We start from the raw sequence: 21,335 nt of genomic DNA on the forward strand, positions 1-21,335 counted from the left end.
CATGAGCTTGAGCAAGCTCCGGGAGTTCATGGTGGATAGGGAAGCCTGACATCCTGCAGTCTATGGTGTTGCAAAGAGACAGACACAACTGACAGATTTAACTGAACTGAACAAATTGAGAACAGAGACTAATAAATCTAATTTCATCAGGTTGTTGACTAGCTACCTATAATACCACATTACTTAAGTGGCTTTAAAATTCAGACTTATGACTCCACATTGAGAGTGGAATATCTTCTAAGGAAAAAACAAAAATACTGTCCATCAAAAACAAAACCAAAGAAAACCAAAAGTAAAAAAGGAAAGAAACCTGACACTATATTCAACAACTTCAGTGCAGCTCAGTTGCTCAGTCGTATCCAACTCTTTGTGAGCCCATGAACAGGAACACACAAGGCCTCCTTGACCATCACCAACTTCCGGAGCCCACACGTACTCCATCGAGTTGGTGATGCCATGCAACCATCTCATCCTCTGTCATCCCTCTCCTCCTGCCCTCAATCTTTCCCAACATCAGGGTCTTTTCAAATGAATCAGATATTTGCATCAGGTGGCCAAAGCATTGGAGTTTCATCTTCAGAATCAGTCCTTCCAGTGAACATTCAGGACTGATTTCCTTTAGGATTGACTGGTTGGATCTCCTTGAAGTCAAAGGGACACTCAAGTGTCTTCTCCAACACCACTGTTCAGAAACATCAATTCTTCGGGGCTCAGCCTTCTTCACAGTCCAACTCTCGCATTCACTCATGACCACTGGAAAAACCATAGCCTTGACTACATGGATTTGTTGACATAGTGGTGTCCCTGCTTTTCAATATGCTGTCTACATTGCTCTCAACTTTCCTTCCAAGATGTAAGCCTTTTTTTAATTTCATGGCTGCAGTCACCATCTACAGTGATTTTGGAGCCCAGAAAAATGAAGTTAAACACTGTCTCCACTGTTTCCCTATCTATTGGCCGTGAAGTTATGGGACCAGATACCATCATGTTACTTTTCTAAATGCTGAGCTTTAAGACAACTTTTTCACTCACTTCTTTCACCTTCATGAAGAGGTTCTTTATTCTTCTTCACTTTCTGCAATAGTGTGGTGTCATCCGCATATCTGAAGCTGTTGATATTTCTCCCAAAAATCTTAATTCCAGCCTGTGCTTCCTCCAGCCCAGCGTTTTCATGATGTACTCTGCATATAAGTTAAATAAGCAGGGTGCCAGTATACAGCCTTGACGTTCTCCTTTCCTATTTGCAACCAGTCTGTTGTTCCATATGCAGTCCTAACTGTTACTTCCTGACCTGCATACGGGTTTATCAAGAGACAGGTCAGGCGGTCTGGTATTCCCATCATTTTCAGAATTTTCTACAGTTTATTGTCATCCACACAGTCAAAGGCTTTGGCATAGTCAGTAAAGCAGAAGTAGGCGGTTTTCTGGAAATTTCTTGCTGTTTTGATAATCCATCTGATGTTGGTAATACGATCTCTGGTTCCTCGGAATTTTCTGAAACCAGGTTGATCATCACCGGAAGTTCACGGTTCACGTATTGCTGAAACCTGGCTTGGAGAATTTTAAGCATTACTTTACTAGCATGTGAGATGAGTGCAATTGTGCCGTAGTTTGAGCATTCTTTGACACTGCCTTTCTTTGGGATAGGAATGAAAACTGACCTTTTCCAGTCTTGTGGCCACTGGTGAGTTTTCCACATTTGCTGGCATATTGAGTACAGCACTTTCACAGCATCATCTTTTAGGATTTGAAATAGCTCAACTGGGATTCCATCACCTCCACCAGCTTTGTTCATAGTGATGCTTCTTAAGGCCCTTTTGACTTCACATTCCAGGATGCCTGGCTTGAGATTAGTGATCACACCATCGTGATTATGTGAATAGTGAAGATCTTTTTTTGTATAGTTCCTCTGTGTATTCTTGCCACCTATTCTTAATATCTTTTGCTTCGGTTAGGTCCATACCATTTCTTTCCTTTACTGAGCTCATCTTTGCATGAAATATTCCATTGGTATCCCTAATCTTGCCATCTCTTCTTAATATTGTCTGCTTTTGTTAGGTCCATATCATTTATGTCCTTTATCGAGCCCATCTTTGCATGAAATTTTCCCTTGGTATCTCTAATTTTCTTGAATAGATCTCTACTTTTTCCCATTCTGTTCTTTTCTTCTATTTCTTTGCACTGACTGCTGAAGAAGGCTTTCTTATCTCTTCTTGCTATTCTTTGGAACTCTACATTCAGATGTTTATATTTTTCCTTTTCTCCTTGGCTTTTCGCTTCTCTTCTTTTCACAGCTATTTGTAAGGCTTCCCCAGGCAGCCATTTTGCTTTTTTACTTTTATTTTCCATGGGGATGGTCTTGATTCCTGTCTCCTGTACAATGTAATGAACTCCCATCCATCATTCACCAGGCACTCTGTCTATTAGATCTAGTCCGGTAAATCTATTTCTCACTTCCACAGTATAGTCATAAGGGATTTGATTTAGGTCATACCTGTGTTCTCCACTTTCTTCAATTTGAGTCTGAATTTGGTAATAAGAAGTTCATGATCTGAGCCACCGTCAGTTCCCTGTCTTGTTTTGCTGACTGTATGGAACTTTATCTATGGCTGCAAAGAATAAAATCAGTCTGATTTTGGTGTCGACATCTGGTGATGTCCATGTGTAGAGTCTTCTCTTGTGTTGTTGGAAGAGGGTGTTTGCTATGACCAGTATGTTCTCTTGGCTGAACTCTATTATCCTTTGCCCTGCTTCATTCTGTACTCCAAGGACAAATTTGCGTGTTTCTCCTGTTGTTTCTTGACTCCTACTTTGGCATTCCAGTCCCCTATAATGAAAATAACATCTTTTGGGGGTGTTTTCTAGAAGGTCTTCAAGGTCTTCATAGAACTGTTCAACTTCAGCTTCTTCAGGGTTACTGATCGGGGCATAGACTTGGATTACCTTAATATTGAATGGCTTGCCTTGGAAATGAACAGAGATCATACTGTCATTTTTTAAATTGCATCCAAGTACTGCATTTCAGACTCTTTTGTTGACTCTGATGTCTACTCCATTTCTTCTAAGGAATTCTTTCCCACAGTAGTATATAAAATAGTCATCTGAGTTAAATTCACCCATCAGTCCATCTTAGTTCACTGATTCCTAGAATACCTATGTTCACTCTTGTCATCTCCAGTTTTTTGCCTTGATTCATGGACCTAACAATCCAAGTTCCTATGCAATGTTGCTCTCTACAACATCGAATCTTGCTTCTATCATCAGTCCCATCCACAACTCGGTGTTGTCTTTGCTTTGGCTCCATCCTTTCATTCTTTCTGAAGTTATTTCTCCACTGATCTCCAGTAGCATATTGGGTGCCTACTGACCTGGGGAGTTCATCTTTCACTGTCCTATCTTTTTGCATTACCGTACTGTTCATGGGGTTCTCTAGACAAGAATACTGAAGTGGTTTACCATTCCCTTCACCAGTGAACCACATTCTGTCAGATCTCTCCACCATAACCCGTCCATCTTGGGTGGCCCCACATGGCATGACTTAGTTTAATTGAGTTAGACAAAGCTGTGGTCCATGTGACAGATTTACTAGTTGCCTGTGACTGTGGTTTCAGTCTGTCTGCCCTCTGATGCCCTCTCTCAGTACCTAGCATCTTACTTGGGTTTCTCGTACCTTGGACATGGGGTATCTCTTCATGGCTCTTACAGCAAAGCGCAGCAGCTGCCCCTTACCTTGGAAGTAGGGTAGCTCCTCTCGGGTGCCCCCCCTGACTTGGACGTGGGGTAGTTCCTCTCCCCCGTGCTTCTGCACTGCCGTTGCAGCCACCATTCATCTGCACCACCATCGAAGCTGTGGTAAACAATAATTCAACAATGTATTGTTCCCCGTATTGTTTCTGTTATTGTGACAGAATCATATGTATGTTAACAGGTAAAAGCAAGACAATAATTAAAACTAATGTTCTGAACTATGGCTTTCAGTGGAAAGAAAAAGAGGTTCACACATAACATATACAAGTTTAATTCAAACCCTACTGTCTTAAATCTTGAACTGAAAGCATAGGTTTCTACCAACTAATTATATTTCTTTTTATTTTAATTTTTAATGAAAATGTGTACTTCCTCCTCTAACCACTGTGAAGCCTAGAAGCGGTGACAACTTGATAACAGTGGCTATTCTGAGGTCTAACATCTAGCTTTTAAAAAAATTTCTCTTCAGACGATCTTAAAGAGATGGCTGATTTCAGAACTGGGTAAAGAAATGCTCAAAATAGTCTTGGGAATCTTGAAGAACTAGAAAGCTGAGGAACTTCAAAGACCAATGGCGCCTGGACAGAAAGTTTAGGAATCCAAACAAAAAGGCCAAACATCTGAGTTTCTTGGGCAGAATGATGTTTCTGCTCCTCAACACACTGTTTACGTTTCTCATAGCATTCCTGCCAAGAAGCAAATGCCTTCTTATTTCATGGCTGCAGGAAAATCCACAGCGATTTTAGGAGCTAAGATGAAGAAATCTGTCATTGCTTCTACCTTTTCTCCTTCTGTTTGCCATGAAGGATAGCGCTGGACCCCATGATCTTAGTTTTTTAATACTGAGTTTTAAGCTGGCCAAATGTCTCCAAATGTTAATAGGCAACATCTAATTTGTCACTATGATAGACTGCTATGGCATCCATTCACCATTCTGAGCACTGAGAAAGGAAAATAATCGTCAATATTTATGCTATTTTTGTTTCTATTTAGCATAGGTTATGTAACTACAAGCAGTTCCAGGAAAACAAGCTAGATTGTCTCTTCTGGGGGTGATGAGAGAGTGATGGGTAGCAGCTATAATACAGATGAAGCCTCACTCACTGGCCTGCTGCTCACCTCCTGCTGTGGAGGTCTGGTTCCTAATAGACCAAGGACTGGTACTGGTCCTGACCCACTGTGCTGGTATTGTGGACTCCTGCTCTGAACCCAATAGTGAGACATTCTGTAGGAAAAACCACCCTGCTTCCTCCCTGTTTCTGAACAAATAAGTGTCATTAAAATTGGGAGAGGAACAGTTATTTAGTCTTAAAGGAGAACACAAAAGTGCAACATATGAGTACATTCTTTCAATAAACTGTGAAAAGACATCTGCTTTTTGAGAATCAGGGAAATTTGTACATGGATTGCATATTAAATGTTCATTTTATTGGGAACCAAAAAGCATTTATTTTTTTTCTTATCCTATCATTCTACCATGAATACTTGTAATGTGCATTTTGTGAAATGTTCGTCTTGTCCCTAAAATACTTCAGGAAGCAACCTAGATGCCCATCAGCAGATGAATGGATAAGAAAGCTGCGGTACATATACACAATGGAGTATTACTCAATATTAAAAAGAATACACTTGAGTCAGTTCTAATGAGGTGGATGAAACTGGAACCTATTATACAGAGTGAAGTAAACCAGAAAGAAAAACACCAATACAATATACTAACACATATATATGGAATTTAGAAAGATGGTTATGATAACCCTGTATGCGAGACAGCAAAAGAGACACAGATGTATAGAACAGTCTTTTGGGCTCTGTGGGAGAGGAAGAGGGTGGAATGATTTGGGAGAATGGCATTTAAATATGTATAATATAATATATGAAATGAGCCGCCTGCCCAGGTTCAATGCTTGATACTGGATGCTTGGGGCTAGTGCTCTGGGACTACCCAGAGGGATGGTATGGGGAGGGAGGAGGGAGGGGGGTTCAGGATGGGGAACACACATGTATACATGTGGCGGATACATGTTGATGTATGGCAAAACCAATACAATATTGTAAAGTAATTAACCTCCAATTAAAATAAATAAATTTATTTTAAAAATAAAAAATAAATTAAAAAACTTCAGGAAAAATGAATAAGGAATAATAGAAAGAATGTAATGATTATTTGTCTTGATTTAAAAACAGCTAGCTGCTATGCTATGCATAGCTGCTATGGATTGAATTGTGTCCACCCTTGACTCTCAATGTGATGGTATTATAGAAGCTGGACATTTGGGAGGTACCCAGGTTGACATGGGGTTTTGATGGTGGTCCCTCATGATGGAATTAGCCTGTTACTCTTTCTCTATTTTATCCTCCCTCTTCCTTCCCTTCAACCACCACATGTGAGAAGATAGCAAGAAGAGAAAGACTGATGCAAGTCAACAATGTCTTCACCGGTAACTAAACTGGCCATAATCACTGATGAACATAGATGCAAAAGTCCTCAACAAAATTCCAGCAATAAGAATCCAACAACACATTAAAAAGATCATATACCATGACCAAGTGGGCTTTATCCCAGAGATGCAAGGATTCTTCAATATCTGCAAATCAATCAGTGTAATTCACCACATTAACTAATTGAAAATTAAAAGACATGATTATCTCAATAGATGCAGAGAAAGCCTTTGACAAAATTCAACATCCGTTTATGATAAAAACCCTTCACAAAGCAGGAATAGAAGGAACATACCTCAACATAATAAAACCTATATATGACAAACTCACAGCAAATATTATCCTCAACGGTGAAAAATTGAAAGCATTACCCATAAAGTCAGGAACAAGACAAGGGTGCCCACTTTCACCACTACTATTCAACATAGTTCTGGAAGTTTTAGCCACAGCAATCAGAGCAGAAAAAGAAATAAAAGGAATCCAAATTGGAAAAGAAGAAGTAAAACTCTCACTGTTTGCAGATGACATGATCCTTTATATAGAAAACCCTAAAGAATCCACCAGAAAATTACTAGAGGTAATCAATGAATATAGTAAAGTTGCAGGATATAAAATCAACACACAGAAATCCCTTACATTCCTATACACAAATAATGAGAAAGTAGAAAAAGAAATTAAGGAAACAATTCCATTCACCATTGCAACAAAAACAATAAAATACTTAGGAATATATCTACCTAAAGAAACTAAAGACCTATATATAGAAAACTATAAAACACTGATGAAAGAAATCATAGAGAACACTAATAGATGGAGAAATATACCATGCTCATGGATCAGAATAATCAATATAGTGAAAATGAGTATATTACCCAAAGCAATCTTCAGATTCAATGCAATCCCTATCAAGCTACCAGCGGTGTATTTCACAGAACTAGAACAAATAATTTCAAGATTTGTATGGAAATACAAAAACCTCGAATAGCCAAAGCAATCTTGAGAAAGAAGAATGGAACTGGAGGAATCAACTTGCCTGACTTCAGGCTCTACTACAAAGCCACAGTCATCAAGACAGTATGGTACTGGCACAAAGGCAGAAATATAGATAAATGGAACAAAATAGAAAGCCCAGAGATAAATCCACACACCTATGGACACCTTATCTTTTACAAAGGAGGCAAAAATATACAATGGAGTAAAGACAATCTCTTTAACAAGTGATGCTGGAAAACTGGTCAACCACTTGTAAAAGAATGAAACTAGATCACTTTCTAACACCACACACAAAAATAAACTCAAAATTGATTAAAGATCTAAATGTAAGACCAGAAACTATAAAACTCCTAGAGGAGAACATAGGCAAAACACTCTCAGACATAAATCACAGCATGATCCTCTATGATCCACCTCGCAGAATACTGGAAATAAAGCCAAAATAAACAAATGGGATCTAATTAAACTTAAAAGCTTCTGCACAACTAAGGAAAATATAAGCAAGGTGAAAAGACAGCCTTCTGAATGGGAGAAAGTAATAGCAAATGAAGCAACTGACAACTAATCTCAAAAATATACAAGCAACATATGCAGCTCAATTTCAGAAAAATAAACGACCCAATCAAAAAATGGGCCAAAGAACTGACTAGACATTTCTCCAAAGAAGACATACAAATGGCTAACAAACACATGAAAAGATGCTCAACGTCACTCATTATTAGAGAAATGCAAATCAAGACCACAATGAGGTACCACTTCACACCAGTCAGATTGTCTGTGATCCAAAAGTCTGCAAGCAATAAATGCTGGAGAGGGTGTGGAGAAAAGGGAATCCTCTTACACTGTTGTGGGGATGCAAACTAGTACAGCCACTATGGAGAACAGTGTGGAGATTCCTTTAAAAAATTGCAAATAGAACTGCCTTATGACCCAGCAATCCCACTGCTGGGCATACACACCGAGGTAACCAGAATAGAAAGAGACACGTGTACCCCATTGTTCATCGCAGCACTGTTTATAATAGCCACGATATGGAAACAACCTAGGTGTCCATCAGCAGATGAATGGATAAGAAAGCTGTGGTACATATGCACAATGGAGTACTACTCAGCTATTAAAAATAATACATTTAAATCAGTTCTAATGAGATGGATGAAACTGGAGCCGATTATACAGAGTGAAGTAAGCCAGAAAGAAAAATACCAATGCAGTACACTGATGCATATATATGGAATTTAGAAAGATGGCAATGATGACCCTGTATGCAAGACAGTAAAAGAGACACAGATGTGTAGTGCGGACTTTTGGACTCTGAGGGAGAGGGAGAGGGTGGGATGATTTGGGAGAATGGCATTGAAACATGTACACTGTCATGTAAGAAATGAATCGCCAGTCTATGTTCGATGCAGGATGCAGGATGCTTGGGGCTGATGCACGGGGATTATCCGGAGGGATGATGTTGGGTGGGAGGTGGGAGGAAAGTTCATGTTTGGGAGCTCATGTACACCCGTGGTGGATTCATGTCAATGTATGCCAAAACCAATACAGTATTGTAAAGTAAAATAAAGTAAAAATTAAAATTTTTTTTAAAATGCACAGAAGAACTGTAGGAAAACAGTCATAATGCCTGGGATAGTTATGATGCTTGGGTCACTCATGTAAAGCCAGATATACTGGGGTATGAAGTCAAGTGGTCCTTAGGAAGCATCATTACAAACAATGTTAGGTGAGGTGATGGAATTCCAGCTGAGCTATTCAAAAATCATAAAGAATGAGGCTGTAAAAGTGCTGTATTCAATATGTCAGCAAATTTGGAATACTCAGCAGTGGCCACAGTACTGGAAAAGGTCAATTTTCATTCCTTCCAAAGGAAAGATAATTCCAAAGAATGTTAAATCTATCATGCAATTTTTCTAATCTCACTTGCTAGCAAGGTAATGCTCAAAATCCTTCAAGCTAAGCATCAACACTACATGAACTGAGAACTTCCAGATGTACAAACTGGTTTGAGGAACCAGATATCAAATTGCCAACATCCATTGGATCTTAGAGAAAGAAAGGGAATCCCAGAAAATATTTCCGTATGCTTCACTGAATATGCTAAACCCTTTCACTGTTTAGACAACAAGAAACTGTGAAAAATTCTTAAGGAAATGGGAGTACCAGATCACCTTACCTGTCTCCTGAAAACCCTGTGTGTAGATCAAAAAGTGGCACTTAGAGTAAGACACAGAACAACTTAAAGATGTAAAACTGGGAAAGAAGCATGACAAGGTGTACATTCTCACTCTGGTTATTTAACTTCTATGTAGGATACATCATTCATTATGTTGGACCGCATAATTCCCAAGCTGGAATAAAGAGTGCTAGAAGAAATATCAACATCCACAGATATGAAGATGACACTGCCCTAACAGTAGAAAGCAAAAAAGAACTAAAGAGCCTCTTGAAGAGGAAAGAAGATGGAAAAACTGGCTTAAAACTCAACATTTAAAAAACAATTCACAAAAATATACTCAAAATTCATGGCAACCTGTCGCACCACTTCATGGCATATAGATGAGGGAAAAGTGGAAACAGTGGCAGATTTTATTTTCCTGGGCCCCAAAACCACTATGGACCTTGACTGCAGCCACGAAATTAAAAGACACTTGCTCCCTGGAAGGAAGAAAGGCTGTGAAAAACCTGCACAGTGTATTAAAAAGCAGAGACTCACTTTGCTAAAGAGGTCTGTAGTGTTAAAGCTATGATTTTGCCAGTAATCAGGTATATATGTGCAATCTGGACCATAAGAAAGGGTGATGAGCAAAAATTGAGCTTTTGAACTGTGGTGCTTGAGAAGATTCTTGAGAGTCCCTTATAAAACAGGGAAATGAAACCAGTCAATATGAAAGGAAATCAACCTCTGACAACTGCTGTCTTAGCTGAGGCATCTACTGAGGCCTCCAAGTGGAAAGAACGGATGCTTCCACTGGAAAAGTGCCTAACCATGGCAGCTCCAAGCAAATAGTTTGTAGCTCCACCTCTGGAGGAAGCTCAAAAAGGCTGAATGCTCTGTGTACCCTGGGTCCCCCGATACATGTGTTTCATTCTCCCTAGAGGCCAAGGAAGGGGCATTCTGAGCCCTGGAGGAGGGTGATGGCTCAGGGATCCACTGGGGCAAACACTTAACAAGTGGCACTGGAAAGGACAGAGCAGGCATACATGGCTGAGAGCTGGTGACTGGGGTGTGGGAACAAGAGGGAACCAGCTCTGCATGAAGTACCTCACTCGAAATCCCCTGGAGGGCAAGCCCAGTGATAAGATCATCTGAGATGGGATACAAAGAGAGTCTATTTCATTACCTCTTATAATTTCTCTGAATGAGGAGGTGGTGGAGTAGGTGGGTCATCACAAACTCTTCCATGGCCTAGACCATATCTCAGCCGCTATCCTTGGAGCTGCCTCTACCCAGCTTCGGTCATGTAGTTCTGGAGGAAATGATATTCATGTGTGCTGCTGGGTCAGGGCCAAAACCATGTAAAGCCAATCATAAGACCCCATGTCCCTGCCATGATGGCTGATCTGGGGCTGTACATGTGATCTCAGGTGGGTCATTCAGAGAACACCCTTTAACTCTGACGTCTGCAATCTTCTTTCCTTACCAGGTGACGCCTCTGGGATTTAAAACCCTAGGGCAGGTAGCTTGGACTCCCTCACTAGGTGTAGAAGCCTTAAGGAAGAAAGTTGCTAGGCTAAGCCCATCAAAGAAGTCTGAAGGGGAAGATCAGGAGTGAGAGAGAATTGATGACTTCTGATTTCTTGGGTCTAGTCACTGAGATCTTTGTATTTGCTCTTATTCTTGTATCCTGGATTCCCAGAATCATTTCAATGAGTCTCCCTTTTCCTTGAAGCAAGTTACAGTTGGGCTCCTAGCAATTTTGATTCAGACTGGGTTCTCGATTCTTCCCGATCTTTGTATACCTCCCAGACATAAACAGAGGCACCCATTTGTTTCAGCACCATTATGAGTGAAATCCTTTATTCTTTACTGAGAATAGAATGTGCAGACCACCAAATACTGTTCTCTAGCATCCTGGGAAGGAGTGTTCAAAGGGCGAGTGAGTGTATGTTAGGAGCAGCCTTATTGATTCCTGAACCACTCTAAGCATTTACACTGCCCCTGCCAGGACAATCCTGTCATTTCCTCGATCAAAGACTGAGAAATACAGCCTCAGGAAGATGTCACCCAGGATCCAGGTCTCTCTAGATGTCCTCATTGTGTTCTCTTTAAAGGCTGTATAGCAGTGGCCTCTAGAATCCTGGGAGATCAGAGACACACACAAGTCAGTATGAGGCCTTACTGGCGAATCCCCCCAATATCCAGACCCAGCACAATTCTTTGTTTTATTTCCTTCTTTTGATAAGTATCAAGGGGTTTTCTCAGCAGCAGGGGATATGAGTTCATCAAAAACCAAAGAGGACCAAGACATGAGGTTGCCATGAGATAGGGTGTGGTGAGTGGAGGACTGGGAGTTGGGGAAACAGAGGAATGAAAAACAACAAAGTCCTACTGTAGAGCGTAAGGAACTATAATCAGTATTCAGTGATCGACCACATGAAAAAGAATAAGAAGAATTATATTTTATGTGCATAACACACTTTTTATGTGTCTCACATTGCAATGCAGCAGAACTTAATGCAACACTGAAGATCAGCCACACTTCAATATAATTTTTTCGAAAAGAACAAGAATGTCCATAGTTCTCCTCTTTCCCTGTTTCCTTCCTTCTGCCTCCTGCTGCTTGTTTTCTCTGTAGAGAAGCTGTTTCTCCTCCTGCGTCCTCACAATCCATACTTTATTTAAAAACTTTATTTTGTATTGGAGTATAGCTGATTTACAATATTCTGAGTTTCAGGTGGACAGGAAAGGGACTCAACCATATGTATCCGTGTATCCTAGTCCCAAAGATAACCCTCCCATCCAGGTTGTCATATAACTGAGCAGAGTTCTCTGTGCTACACAACAAATCATTGTTGGTTATCCATCTTAAATAGAGCAGTGTGAACAACATGTTCTTGAAGACTTAACTCAGGAAATCTGTGAAGCCTCCTTTGGCCCACACTCACCCTCCTTGGCCACTCCAGTCTTGGTTGGGTAATGTACTCTGGTTCCCCATCCCCACTGGTCAGTCCTTAGCCCTCATCATCCTTAGTAAGTCCCCATTGCCTTAGTGCAGACCACCTTGAGATGCCATTTGCATGGAATCCAGGGCAGTTCTGCCTAGAACCAAGCAACCATCCATATGGCTCAATGAGTTTGTGTTTTCAGAATTCCTGAAATTCCCTCTCTTCCTCAAAGCCTTCTTTGAGCTCATCAGCCTGCTTTGAACTCCTGTAGGGAGCTGACATGAAGCCTGCACCCTGTACCGGGGCAGAGGAATCACTATTCACACTTTATTCACCTTAGTATCCAACCTCCCCACAGAGGGGTCGGATACCCCAACTCACAAAGGAGGCACCTGGCCAGAGCAAGGGGAAGATGCAGCCAAGTACTAAGCTGACCATGTAATTTATCATCCAAACCAGAAAAAACTTGAGAAGAGAAGGCAGACTCTTAACTTATGCTGGGACATCACACAGGGACTGTCCCCAGCCATTCTGCTTGTAATGTGGCCTATTTCAGGGACTGCTAGAGCTTACTTCCATGTTAATACAGCTAAGGGTTCAGATTGAACTGAAGCTCTTTGAGGACTGAGGACCTTAGTGTTCCCCTCTCCTTGTGACTCCTACCATTCCAGCATGGTGTGGCATCTCCATATTTATTTCAGGAAGATCAATGTCACAGACGGCCCTTTAATCTCATCTGGTTGGTTTTCTGGCAGGCACTGACCCAGCCAAAGGCCTCATCAGCATCTGCAATGGTGTGAGACGGCCAGTAGAGGACACCCTCCTCCCAACAGCAGCCCGTTGGTTGCTGCAAGCCTCAGGTTGAGAACCACCCCTCAGTATTGTGCCCTCACCTTGAGGATGTACGCTTGTGCTGGCACTGATTAGTTGATGCTGTTAACTGTGAACATAAAAGAGGGCAGCGAATTGACCACAGAACATGAAATGTAGTGCTGTTAGAGAGGGAGAGAGTTTGGCCCACGAGATCTTGTGTGTGGAGACTGGGAGTGACCTTGGGGCATGACCCTTCACCTTGGAAACCCATGGCATGGCACCGATGAGCTTCTGTATGTTATTGACCAGTCTTCTAGGCCTTCAATCAGTGCTGTTCTGGTGTCCACAAGGGCCTTTCAGCATCCAGAACAAGCAATAACCTTTATTTTCATGGAGATGCTGAGAGATAGTGGAAGAAAGCGGGCATCAAGGTCACTCTGAGTCTCTCCAGAGCTGCCCCCTTCCTGACTGTCTCCTAAACAGCCCTTTGTCTCTTGCCCTCTTTTCCTTTGCTCTAGACACAACACCTTTCTTGACATCCTCGAATGCAGTACTTGAATACACCAGGAACTTTTGCACCTTGACCCAGGCTGGTCATCCTTCCTAGAAGACTCCACTCCACTTTGACTAGCAAATTTCATCTCATCTTCCAGATTCCACCTTAATTGTATCGTTTTCAGGAAGTCTTTCCCCCAGTGTTTATCAGTCTCCTGTTTTGGTCACTCTCTGTAGAGCCTCATGTCTACTGCTGCTGCTGCTAACTCACTTCATTTGTGTCTGACTCTGTGTGACCCCATAAACAGCAGCCCACCAGGCTCCACCATCCCTGAAATTTTCCAGGCAAGAGTAGTGGAGTAGGTTTCCATTGCCTTCCCCTCCTCACATCTAGCATGTACCAAAGTCACAATTCACTATGTGGGTGAGTCACTTCATGTACATCTGCCTTCTTACATGTGAGTCTGAGTTTTATTCTCATTGTCTCCCTAAAGTCCCTGGCACAGAGTGGATGCCCAATGCTTGTCTGTTCAGTGAGTGAATGAAGACTGAGAAAAAAATGAGAAACATTCAGATGGCTATATCTGGTGGGGAACAAATAACGGGTCGCACACAGAGTGAAGATGGAGATTCACAGGGGCAGGAGATTCTCATAGTAGGGGGAGAGAGGGGCTCCTCTGGGAGAGGGTGTCTCCCAGCACTGCTCCTACAACCAGCTCAAGCACTGAGACCCTGGCCAGGAAATATGTAACTAGCACACAGAAACTCCAAAGGACAGATCAGCTTTTGTCTGAGGATCTCACACAGAAGCCTATCAATTATGCCTATTGTCCTCAGGTCACTCCTGGATCCCACCTTCCTGATTCTCTGTTATAGCCCCACCACTGTGTGCCCAGGTAAGTGGGATGTCTTTTTTATTAGCTGATTTCATGTCTTAAGACTGCATCCAACCTCTCTCCACTACTGGGTAGCTGCTCACTAAGGAGACCAGTTTTCCCCATTTGCTCAGAACTTTCCCTGTTCTTAAACACACATTTATCTGTAATGAGAACTTCCTATGTTCTAGGTAGCCCTGGACTGTTGGTCATTTTATCATATCTCTGTTCAGGCTGGTGAAATTCTCCCTGATCCTCTGTTCACCACAATGTAGAGTCCTCTAACCATGCTCCCCACCTCAAAGGGCAGTGGATGCAGCTCTCTTCCAGGTGCACAGACCTCTCTGGACCCTTTTAGGACCCTGGTCAGAGCCATGCTCCGAAGGCCTGGGGATTATGAACCCATGAGTCATTTGTGTATCTGTGTGCTTGTGAGTTTGTTTGTATATATGTTTGCATGTGTCTCTGTGAGTGCTTGTGTGTCTCTGACTAGCTATGCATGTTTATATATGTCTCTGTGTATGTTTATATGTGTCTGCTTGTGTGTTTCCATGTGTCTGTGTATCTGTCTGTCATTGTGGGTGGCGTATATGTCTGTGTGACTGTGTGTCTGAGAATGCATTTGTGTGTGTCTGCCTGTGTCCATGTACAGTAGTGGGAGCATCACTTCAGCAGACTCTCAGAGGGAGAGGCTTACCTACCGGTCCGTGTGTACACTCCAGTCTCCTGCTTGGATAAATGGTACCCAATTGAGCTCTCCCTTGTAGTAGCGGTGGTCCACCCCACCAAACATCACCACACTGCCCTCCCACTTGTCTCTGTAGATAGAAGTGAGGGGGGGATCCTTGGAGGACAGTAACAACAGCACTGTCTGAGAGCTGTGCTTGTACACCCATCAAGGAATCGCGTCTAGGAGCGATTGAGATCCAGACTGAGGTCTGTTACTGGCTAATGAATGGCACAGAGGTGGTTAGAAGCTGGAGCACTTGGCTGGGCTCCATCACATATGTCTTCTGAAGACGCCCTGGACTTCCAGCAACCTGAGTGCTCAGACACCCTCAGAGGAGAGGGTGCTGAAGCGTTTGGCTTTCCCCTTGTCCACCTTGTCATTTTTCAGGAAAATCAAGGCCTGGGAGTTCTAAGGGTGTGGATTCAGGTCACCAAGATTTGGCTCCACTGGCCTGTGACCTCTACTATCCAAAGGGCCCCACACTTATAAGGGACCCCACCCCTGCTCTCCCTGTCTTGAAATGCCTAATATTTCTTGAACAAGGCTGCCACAGTTTTTTGTCCCACTCTTTCATTTTTCACTGGAATCTACAAATTGGGTAACTGGACCTGGGCTCCCAGTGAAATGCTAATGTGGAAGGAAAGATATCCACCAGGGTTCTCCTTCTTTCCTTATCAAATTCATAAGCAAATCCTAATGCTTTTATTCAACATGCTTTCTGTTGCCTTCCATTAGCCTTCCTCCTCACTCAACTGCATAGACCTATTTACTGATTCTGAGCCCAGGAGCAGGGTGTGTTCCAATAAAACGTTATTTATAAAAGCCAATGGTGAAGCCAGATAGGGCCCTGGGGCAATAGTTACCTTGGGTTAGATTATCTCTCAGGATACTTCTTTATCAAGTGTTCTATAATTTTTGTGCAACTGAAATCATCTTACAGCTACTTTGGAGAAAGGGATTGTCTATCTCAGACATACTTGCTCAAGTAGAAGGCAAAAATAGGTTCAGAAATGGCACCTTCATTCATCAGGTTGTCAAAACTGGGGAGGGCTCCAGTGAAGGATATTTTTGGATAGTTCAAGCTCAAGACACCATCAAAAGGTATACCCTCAATCCCGGATTTTGCCAGGCTTATACCGAACTTCTGGTCAGTACTTACAAAGTCGCCAATCTGTGGGAGAGAACAATGTTCCCACTTACATATATGTGAAGTGGCCTAGGACTGGGCTGGTGTGCATTGCCATTAGATCCTCAGAGAAGAAATGAAGCTGGGCTCTGTCTTCGGTGGCCCACAGATGGTTAGACAAAGCTGGGGGAGGGGGGGAATTTGGGTTCCACTTGAGAGACGCTGTGTATTTTAAAACACCTGTCTATGTGAAAAACATCACCTGAGTGAGTCAAATTGGCCTCCTGGCTTCTGTACAGGTGTGGCAGCCAAGTCAGTCCAGGACCCATTGGCGCCACCTTATGGACAAAATGAGTCAAGAGCAAGATAGTCTTCTCTTTGGCATCACTGTGACCTAATGACAAGAATGGACTGCACTCTCTGTAATGTACTGTGGATTCTGCATTTGTCCAGGACGACAGTAGCCGAAAACACAATCTTGCTTGCAGGGTTCTATGAAATTACTGCCTGGGGAATTCACCTTTGGGGATATGTGTGTATTTGTGTGAGTGTGTATGAGAGAGAAAGTGAGAGAGCAGAACTACTCAAATAATTTTAGGGAGGCAGGCTCATTCATCAGGCCCGTTGACTTCTCAGGCCTCCAATTTCCCATTATGGATATCTGAAGCCCTTGACTGCCCCCAGGGTCCTCAGATCAGTTTTATTCTGTCCCCAAACACCCCACAGAAACTTCAGTTCTGAAAAGCCAGCCTAACTCCACCTTTTACCACCTGTGTGCCCTCAGCAAATCCCTTGCTGTCTGCACCTCAGTTTCCTCATATGTCTCATGAGCTAATCAGAGTAACTGCTGTGTTGGGTTGTTGCAGAATTAAACCAGTTATCACCTGAAAGTGCCTGGAACAGTCTGTGAATATAAAAGTGGTGCTTTTTTCCCTTCTTCTCACTCCCAGAAAAATGATCCCTGAACTGCTCATGGGCAGAGGAGGTGCAAGTCCAAACCTCAAGCCACTTTCTGGGTTAGCTAATCTGTTTGCTCGTGTGTCACCACAGGCACTGTCTCCCCAGATACAGGATCCTATGGATAAGATGGCCAATATCTATGGGAGTTAGGCTAGGAAAGATCCTGCTGGATGGTCCTGCATCTTTTTTGCAAGCAGGGGTCACTCCATAGCCAGTCCTGATTCAGCGTATGTTACCCGAACTGTGTTATAAACAAGAAGTCCTTTCACCCTTCCAGTAATGTACTTGATGCTGAAGATCTTTTGGGTAGGCCGGAAGGTTGAAGAATAAAGATGTCTGAACATAACCTTTCTAGCTGCAGACACAACAGATGAGTGTCATTACGTGCCAAGAGTGGAAACAGGGTGGCAGGGCAAGTGAAGGATGGTCCAGTATGGGGTGTCTGTACTCACAATAGGCTAGACTTTGGCAAAAGACCGAGGGCACCCACAAGTCAGATGAGCCTGTGTCAAAGACAACCTGGAATTCCTGAGGCTGTGTTTCAATGGTGATGTTACCTATGTAGAGCATCTACAGTGAAAAGAAGGGAGTGGGTTAGTGCAGAACTGACTACCCTCTGTTCCCACACTGATGTCTCCCTCTGGGTGTCACATATGTCTTGACATCACTTTCTAACCACCATGCAGCTCACAGACTTTGGTCACAGAGGTTTCTGCATTTGATATATTATTCCTGTGCTACATTGTATGCAGGATATTGATTCTAAGACCAGGCATTGAAGTGGTACCTCCTGCACTGGAAGTACAGAGACATAATCACTGGGCCTCCAGGACTGCTGGACACCCACGGAAGTTCTGGTGCCTTCATTTGAGAAGCTCTGTAGTCTCTTCCAGAGAAGGCAATGGCACCCCACTCCTTTACTCTTGCCTGGAAAATCCCATGGATGGAGGAACCTGGTGGGCTGCAGTCCATGGGGATGTTAGGAGTCAGAAACGACTGAGCAACTTCAGTTTCACTTTTCACTTTCATGCATTGGAGAAGGAAATGGAAACCCACTCCAGTGTTCTTGCCTGGAGAATTCCAGGGAATGGGGGTGGGGGGGGCCTGGTGGGCTGCTGTCTCTAGGGTCACACAGAATCGGACATGACTGAAGAGACTTAACAGCAGCACCAGCAGCAGCAGCAGTCTCTTCAGTCCCAGCCTCAGCACCCCTTTCTCCAGGAGGTCTTTCTGGATCAACCCCAGGCACTCCCTCTATCAGACCACATCCAAGCAACTCCACACAGGTAACCCTTTCACTCGACATGTATTTACCCTTTGCCTATCTCTCAGGCTGGCATGGGCATTCCTGAAGACAAAATAAGCCCTTTATCTAATCTAAAAAGAGTAACCACAGTGTAAGATTCTTATGGCCTTACACGGTATACAGGTTCAGTAACTTTTTACTGCTGTGGTTCTTGCATCTGTGCAAACTGAATTCCTCTGCCTGGGGAGTCACAGTTGCTTGGCAGTTGGTTCTACCTTTTGATCAGTGATGGCTCACTGTTCATCTATAACTGAGTGGCTCACCTGTTCCTAAGGAACAATAGCCCTCAAAGTAATGATGCGTCTTTGACACAGAAATGGATGTTTACTTGCCACCTGGTAATTGCCCAGCACAGTCACCAAGACCAACAGTTGAGGATGATAGTGTCTTCTCCTCTGGGTGGGGTCCCTGTTTTCCAGTGCGTCTGCCTCCTGCAGGAACCCCAAACCAACATCCCACCAGGCACCTCCAGAAGAGCCCCAGTGCTAGGCTAGAGCACCAGGGGGCGCTGTGGAGCACCATCCTCCCAAAATACATCCATGATGTTTCTCAGCGGGTGAGTAGTTAGATTTGAGCCACGAGAGGACATCTGGGACAGTCTGTAAGCACGTTCCTTCAGGAAATTTTTCAGCATGTTTCTTCCACTGAGGGCATTTCTCATGGTCTTCATTCTCCCTAGAGGTATTCTTTCACCGAGCATTTGACAAAGAAAACAAAGAAGATGCTACAACAAGCTGTCAGTGTTAAGGTATAACTTTCATTGTAATGGCCCTGTGTATTTTCTAATCATTTTTATGAGGCACATTATTATCAGAATTTTATGCATATACCATGGCAAAAACATCAATTTTAATGCAAGTTCTCTTCTGCAATCTTGGATAAGCCATATGACCATGTGGTGTCTCAGTCTCCCCTTCGGTGAAATGGTGGAATGTAACAATACAAATCCTCCAAATAGAATATCTTGGGGATAAGTGAAGTGATAGATATAAGGTACCTGATAAATAGAAAGTCTCAACATGACATCCATTAGCACTGTTGTTGCCATCCTTTTCAAAGAACACTATCCTTTTCAAAGAACCTCAAGGAAGGAGGTAGAAGAGGGATTCTTTTACAAGGGAGCAATAAGTTGACTATGGTCACACTGCTTGTCAGATAGAAAACAGTGTATATAAAACAGTGTATCTTTATCCACTTTGAAAGAGAAGTGAGAGTTGAAAATAGAATCCAAGTTTTAGGGAACAAGTAAGGGAAATTCAGAGGCTTGAGAAGGAAGAAAGAGTCAAATGAAAAATTAAAAGAAAACAACAGAGAGAAATACACTCCCAGTGACCTCCAAAGAGATGGAGAGATAAATGACAGTGAGACAGAGATGCAGACATAGACATATACACACTGAGGTAGACCAGGAAAAAAGAGGACATGTTGAAAATAATGTAGAAAAGTGCTATTCTACAGGACCACATCGACATCAACATAAGCTGTGCACTGAACAGTTGCAAGGATTTGTACTTTCAATAGGTCATGACATGACGGGACCCCAAGATCTGTGCAACCCAAATCTGCACCAAGACCTTGGGATCCACAGTTCCTACAGCAAGTTACTTGACAATAAGATAGAGTTGAACTTTAAGACTCTTAGGGAAATATTCCATTCCCTTCTAAACCTGATGGGTGGAAGAATAGTCAGATGAAAAGAAATCCAAGAAAGGAATATGATGTGACTTACAGTCGCCATACTTTCTTGACTATGAACTCTGAGAAAGCCACCAGCCTGAGGAGCACAAGCCACTTCATGTTTCTTTCCTTCTCCAAGTACTCAGGTAAGTTTGGGTTCTTAGCATGTAATGCTGACTAGGAGCCGCTAGTTATATATGCCCTGACCTACCCTAGTTTTCTACTTTAGGCCAATAAAAGATTGGAAAAAAACACAAAGCTCTTGATAAAAACATTACCTTCATCAATGTCCTTGGCGAGTGTCCTTTGAAGCTTTTCAGAATACAGAGAATTGAACTGTAATATCTTCTTTGAAGCTTGGCTGGAAAATCAAACTGATCTCCATGAACATCTAAGAAGACAGAGAACCTTGCCTACTTGGAGAAAAAAATACTAAAACATCATGAAATAGATACTAGGGGCCATGCTCGACACTCGTGGTTTCATGTAATTTTTCTAGAGACTTCATGAGATATTCATTCCTGTTTTTCATTGGAGAGGAGACTGCTAGGAGGATAAGTTGTCAAATGGCAATCTGAAGACTTCAGGAACAGGCCAGGGACATAAAACTGGCTTTAGGTAGTGGGTCTAAATGGCAGACATCAGGGGCACCTATGATACCAGGCTGCATCAAAGATTTACGGCAGAGCAGTACTTCAATTACATGGTTTCAATATTGGAAGAAATCTCATATGCATCCACAAGATATTATATATCATTCAACAAACTTACAAGGAAGAACTGTGTGCTTGGTTGTGGGTTAAAATCTTCAAAGTTAAAGCTGATCATGTCAAAAGTAGTCTTTATCTTAAGAGAGCTAGCAGTCTAGTTCTCACAAACTAATGGCCCCAGGAGGCAGGAAATATGATACTAGGACCAGGTGGCCATGTTCAAATCTGGGCAGCACAGGCCTTACCACTGGGAGCAGCCTTTCCTCTACTTCACACATGCTGGAAAGCAGGCCGGTTGGCCATGTTTTCAAGAGAATCAGAAGTTTAGATATTTATGTACAATCTACTGATT

At 42.6% G+C, this 21,335-nt stretch overlaps 1 pseudogene; it reads right to left on the minus strand.

Moving 5' to 3' along the window:
- Window positions 1–11,320: 11,320 nt before the first annotated feature.
- On the minus strand, window positions 11,321–20,393 carry LOC101117998 (pregnancy-associated glycoprotein 1-like; annotated as a pseudogene).
- Window positions 20,394–21,335: the final 942 nt, after the last annotated feature.

This window comes from Ovis aries, chromosome 21 (assembly GCF_016772045.2).
Source record: "Ovis aries strain OAR_USU_Benz2616 breed Rambouillet chromosome 21, ARS-UI_Ramb_v3.0, whole genome shotgun sequence".
In the NCBI taxonomy this organism is placed as follows: Eukaryota; Metazoa; Chordata; class Mammalia; order Artiodactyla; family Bovidae; genus Ovis; species Ovis aries.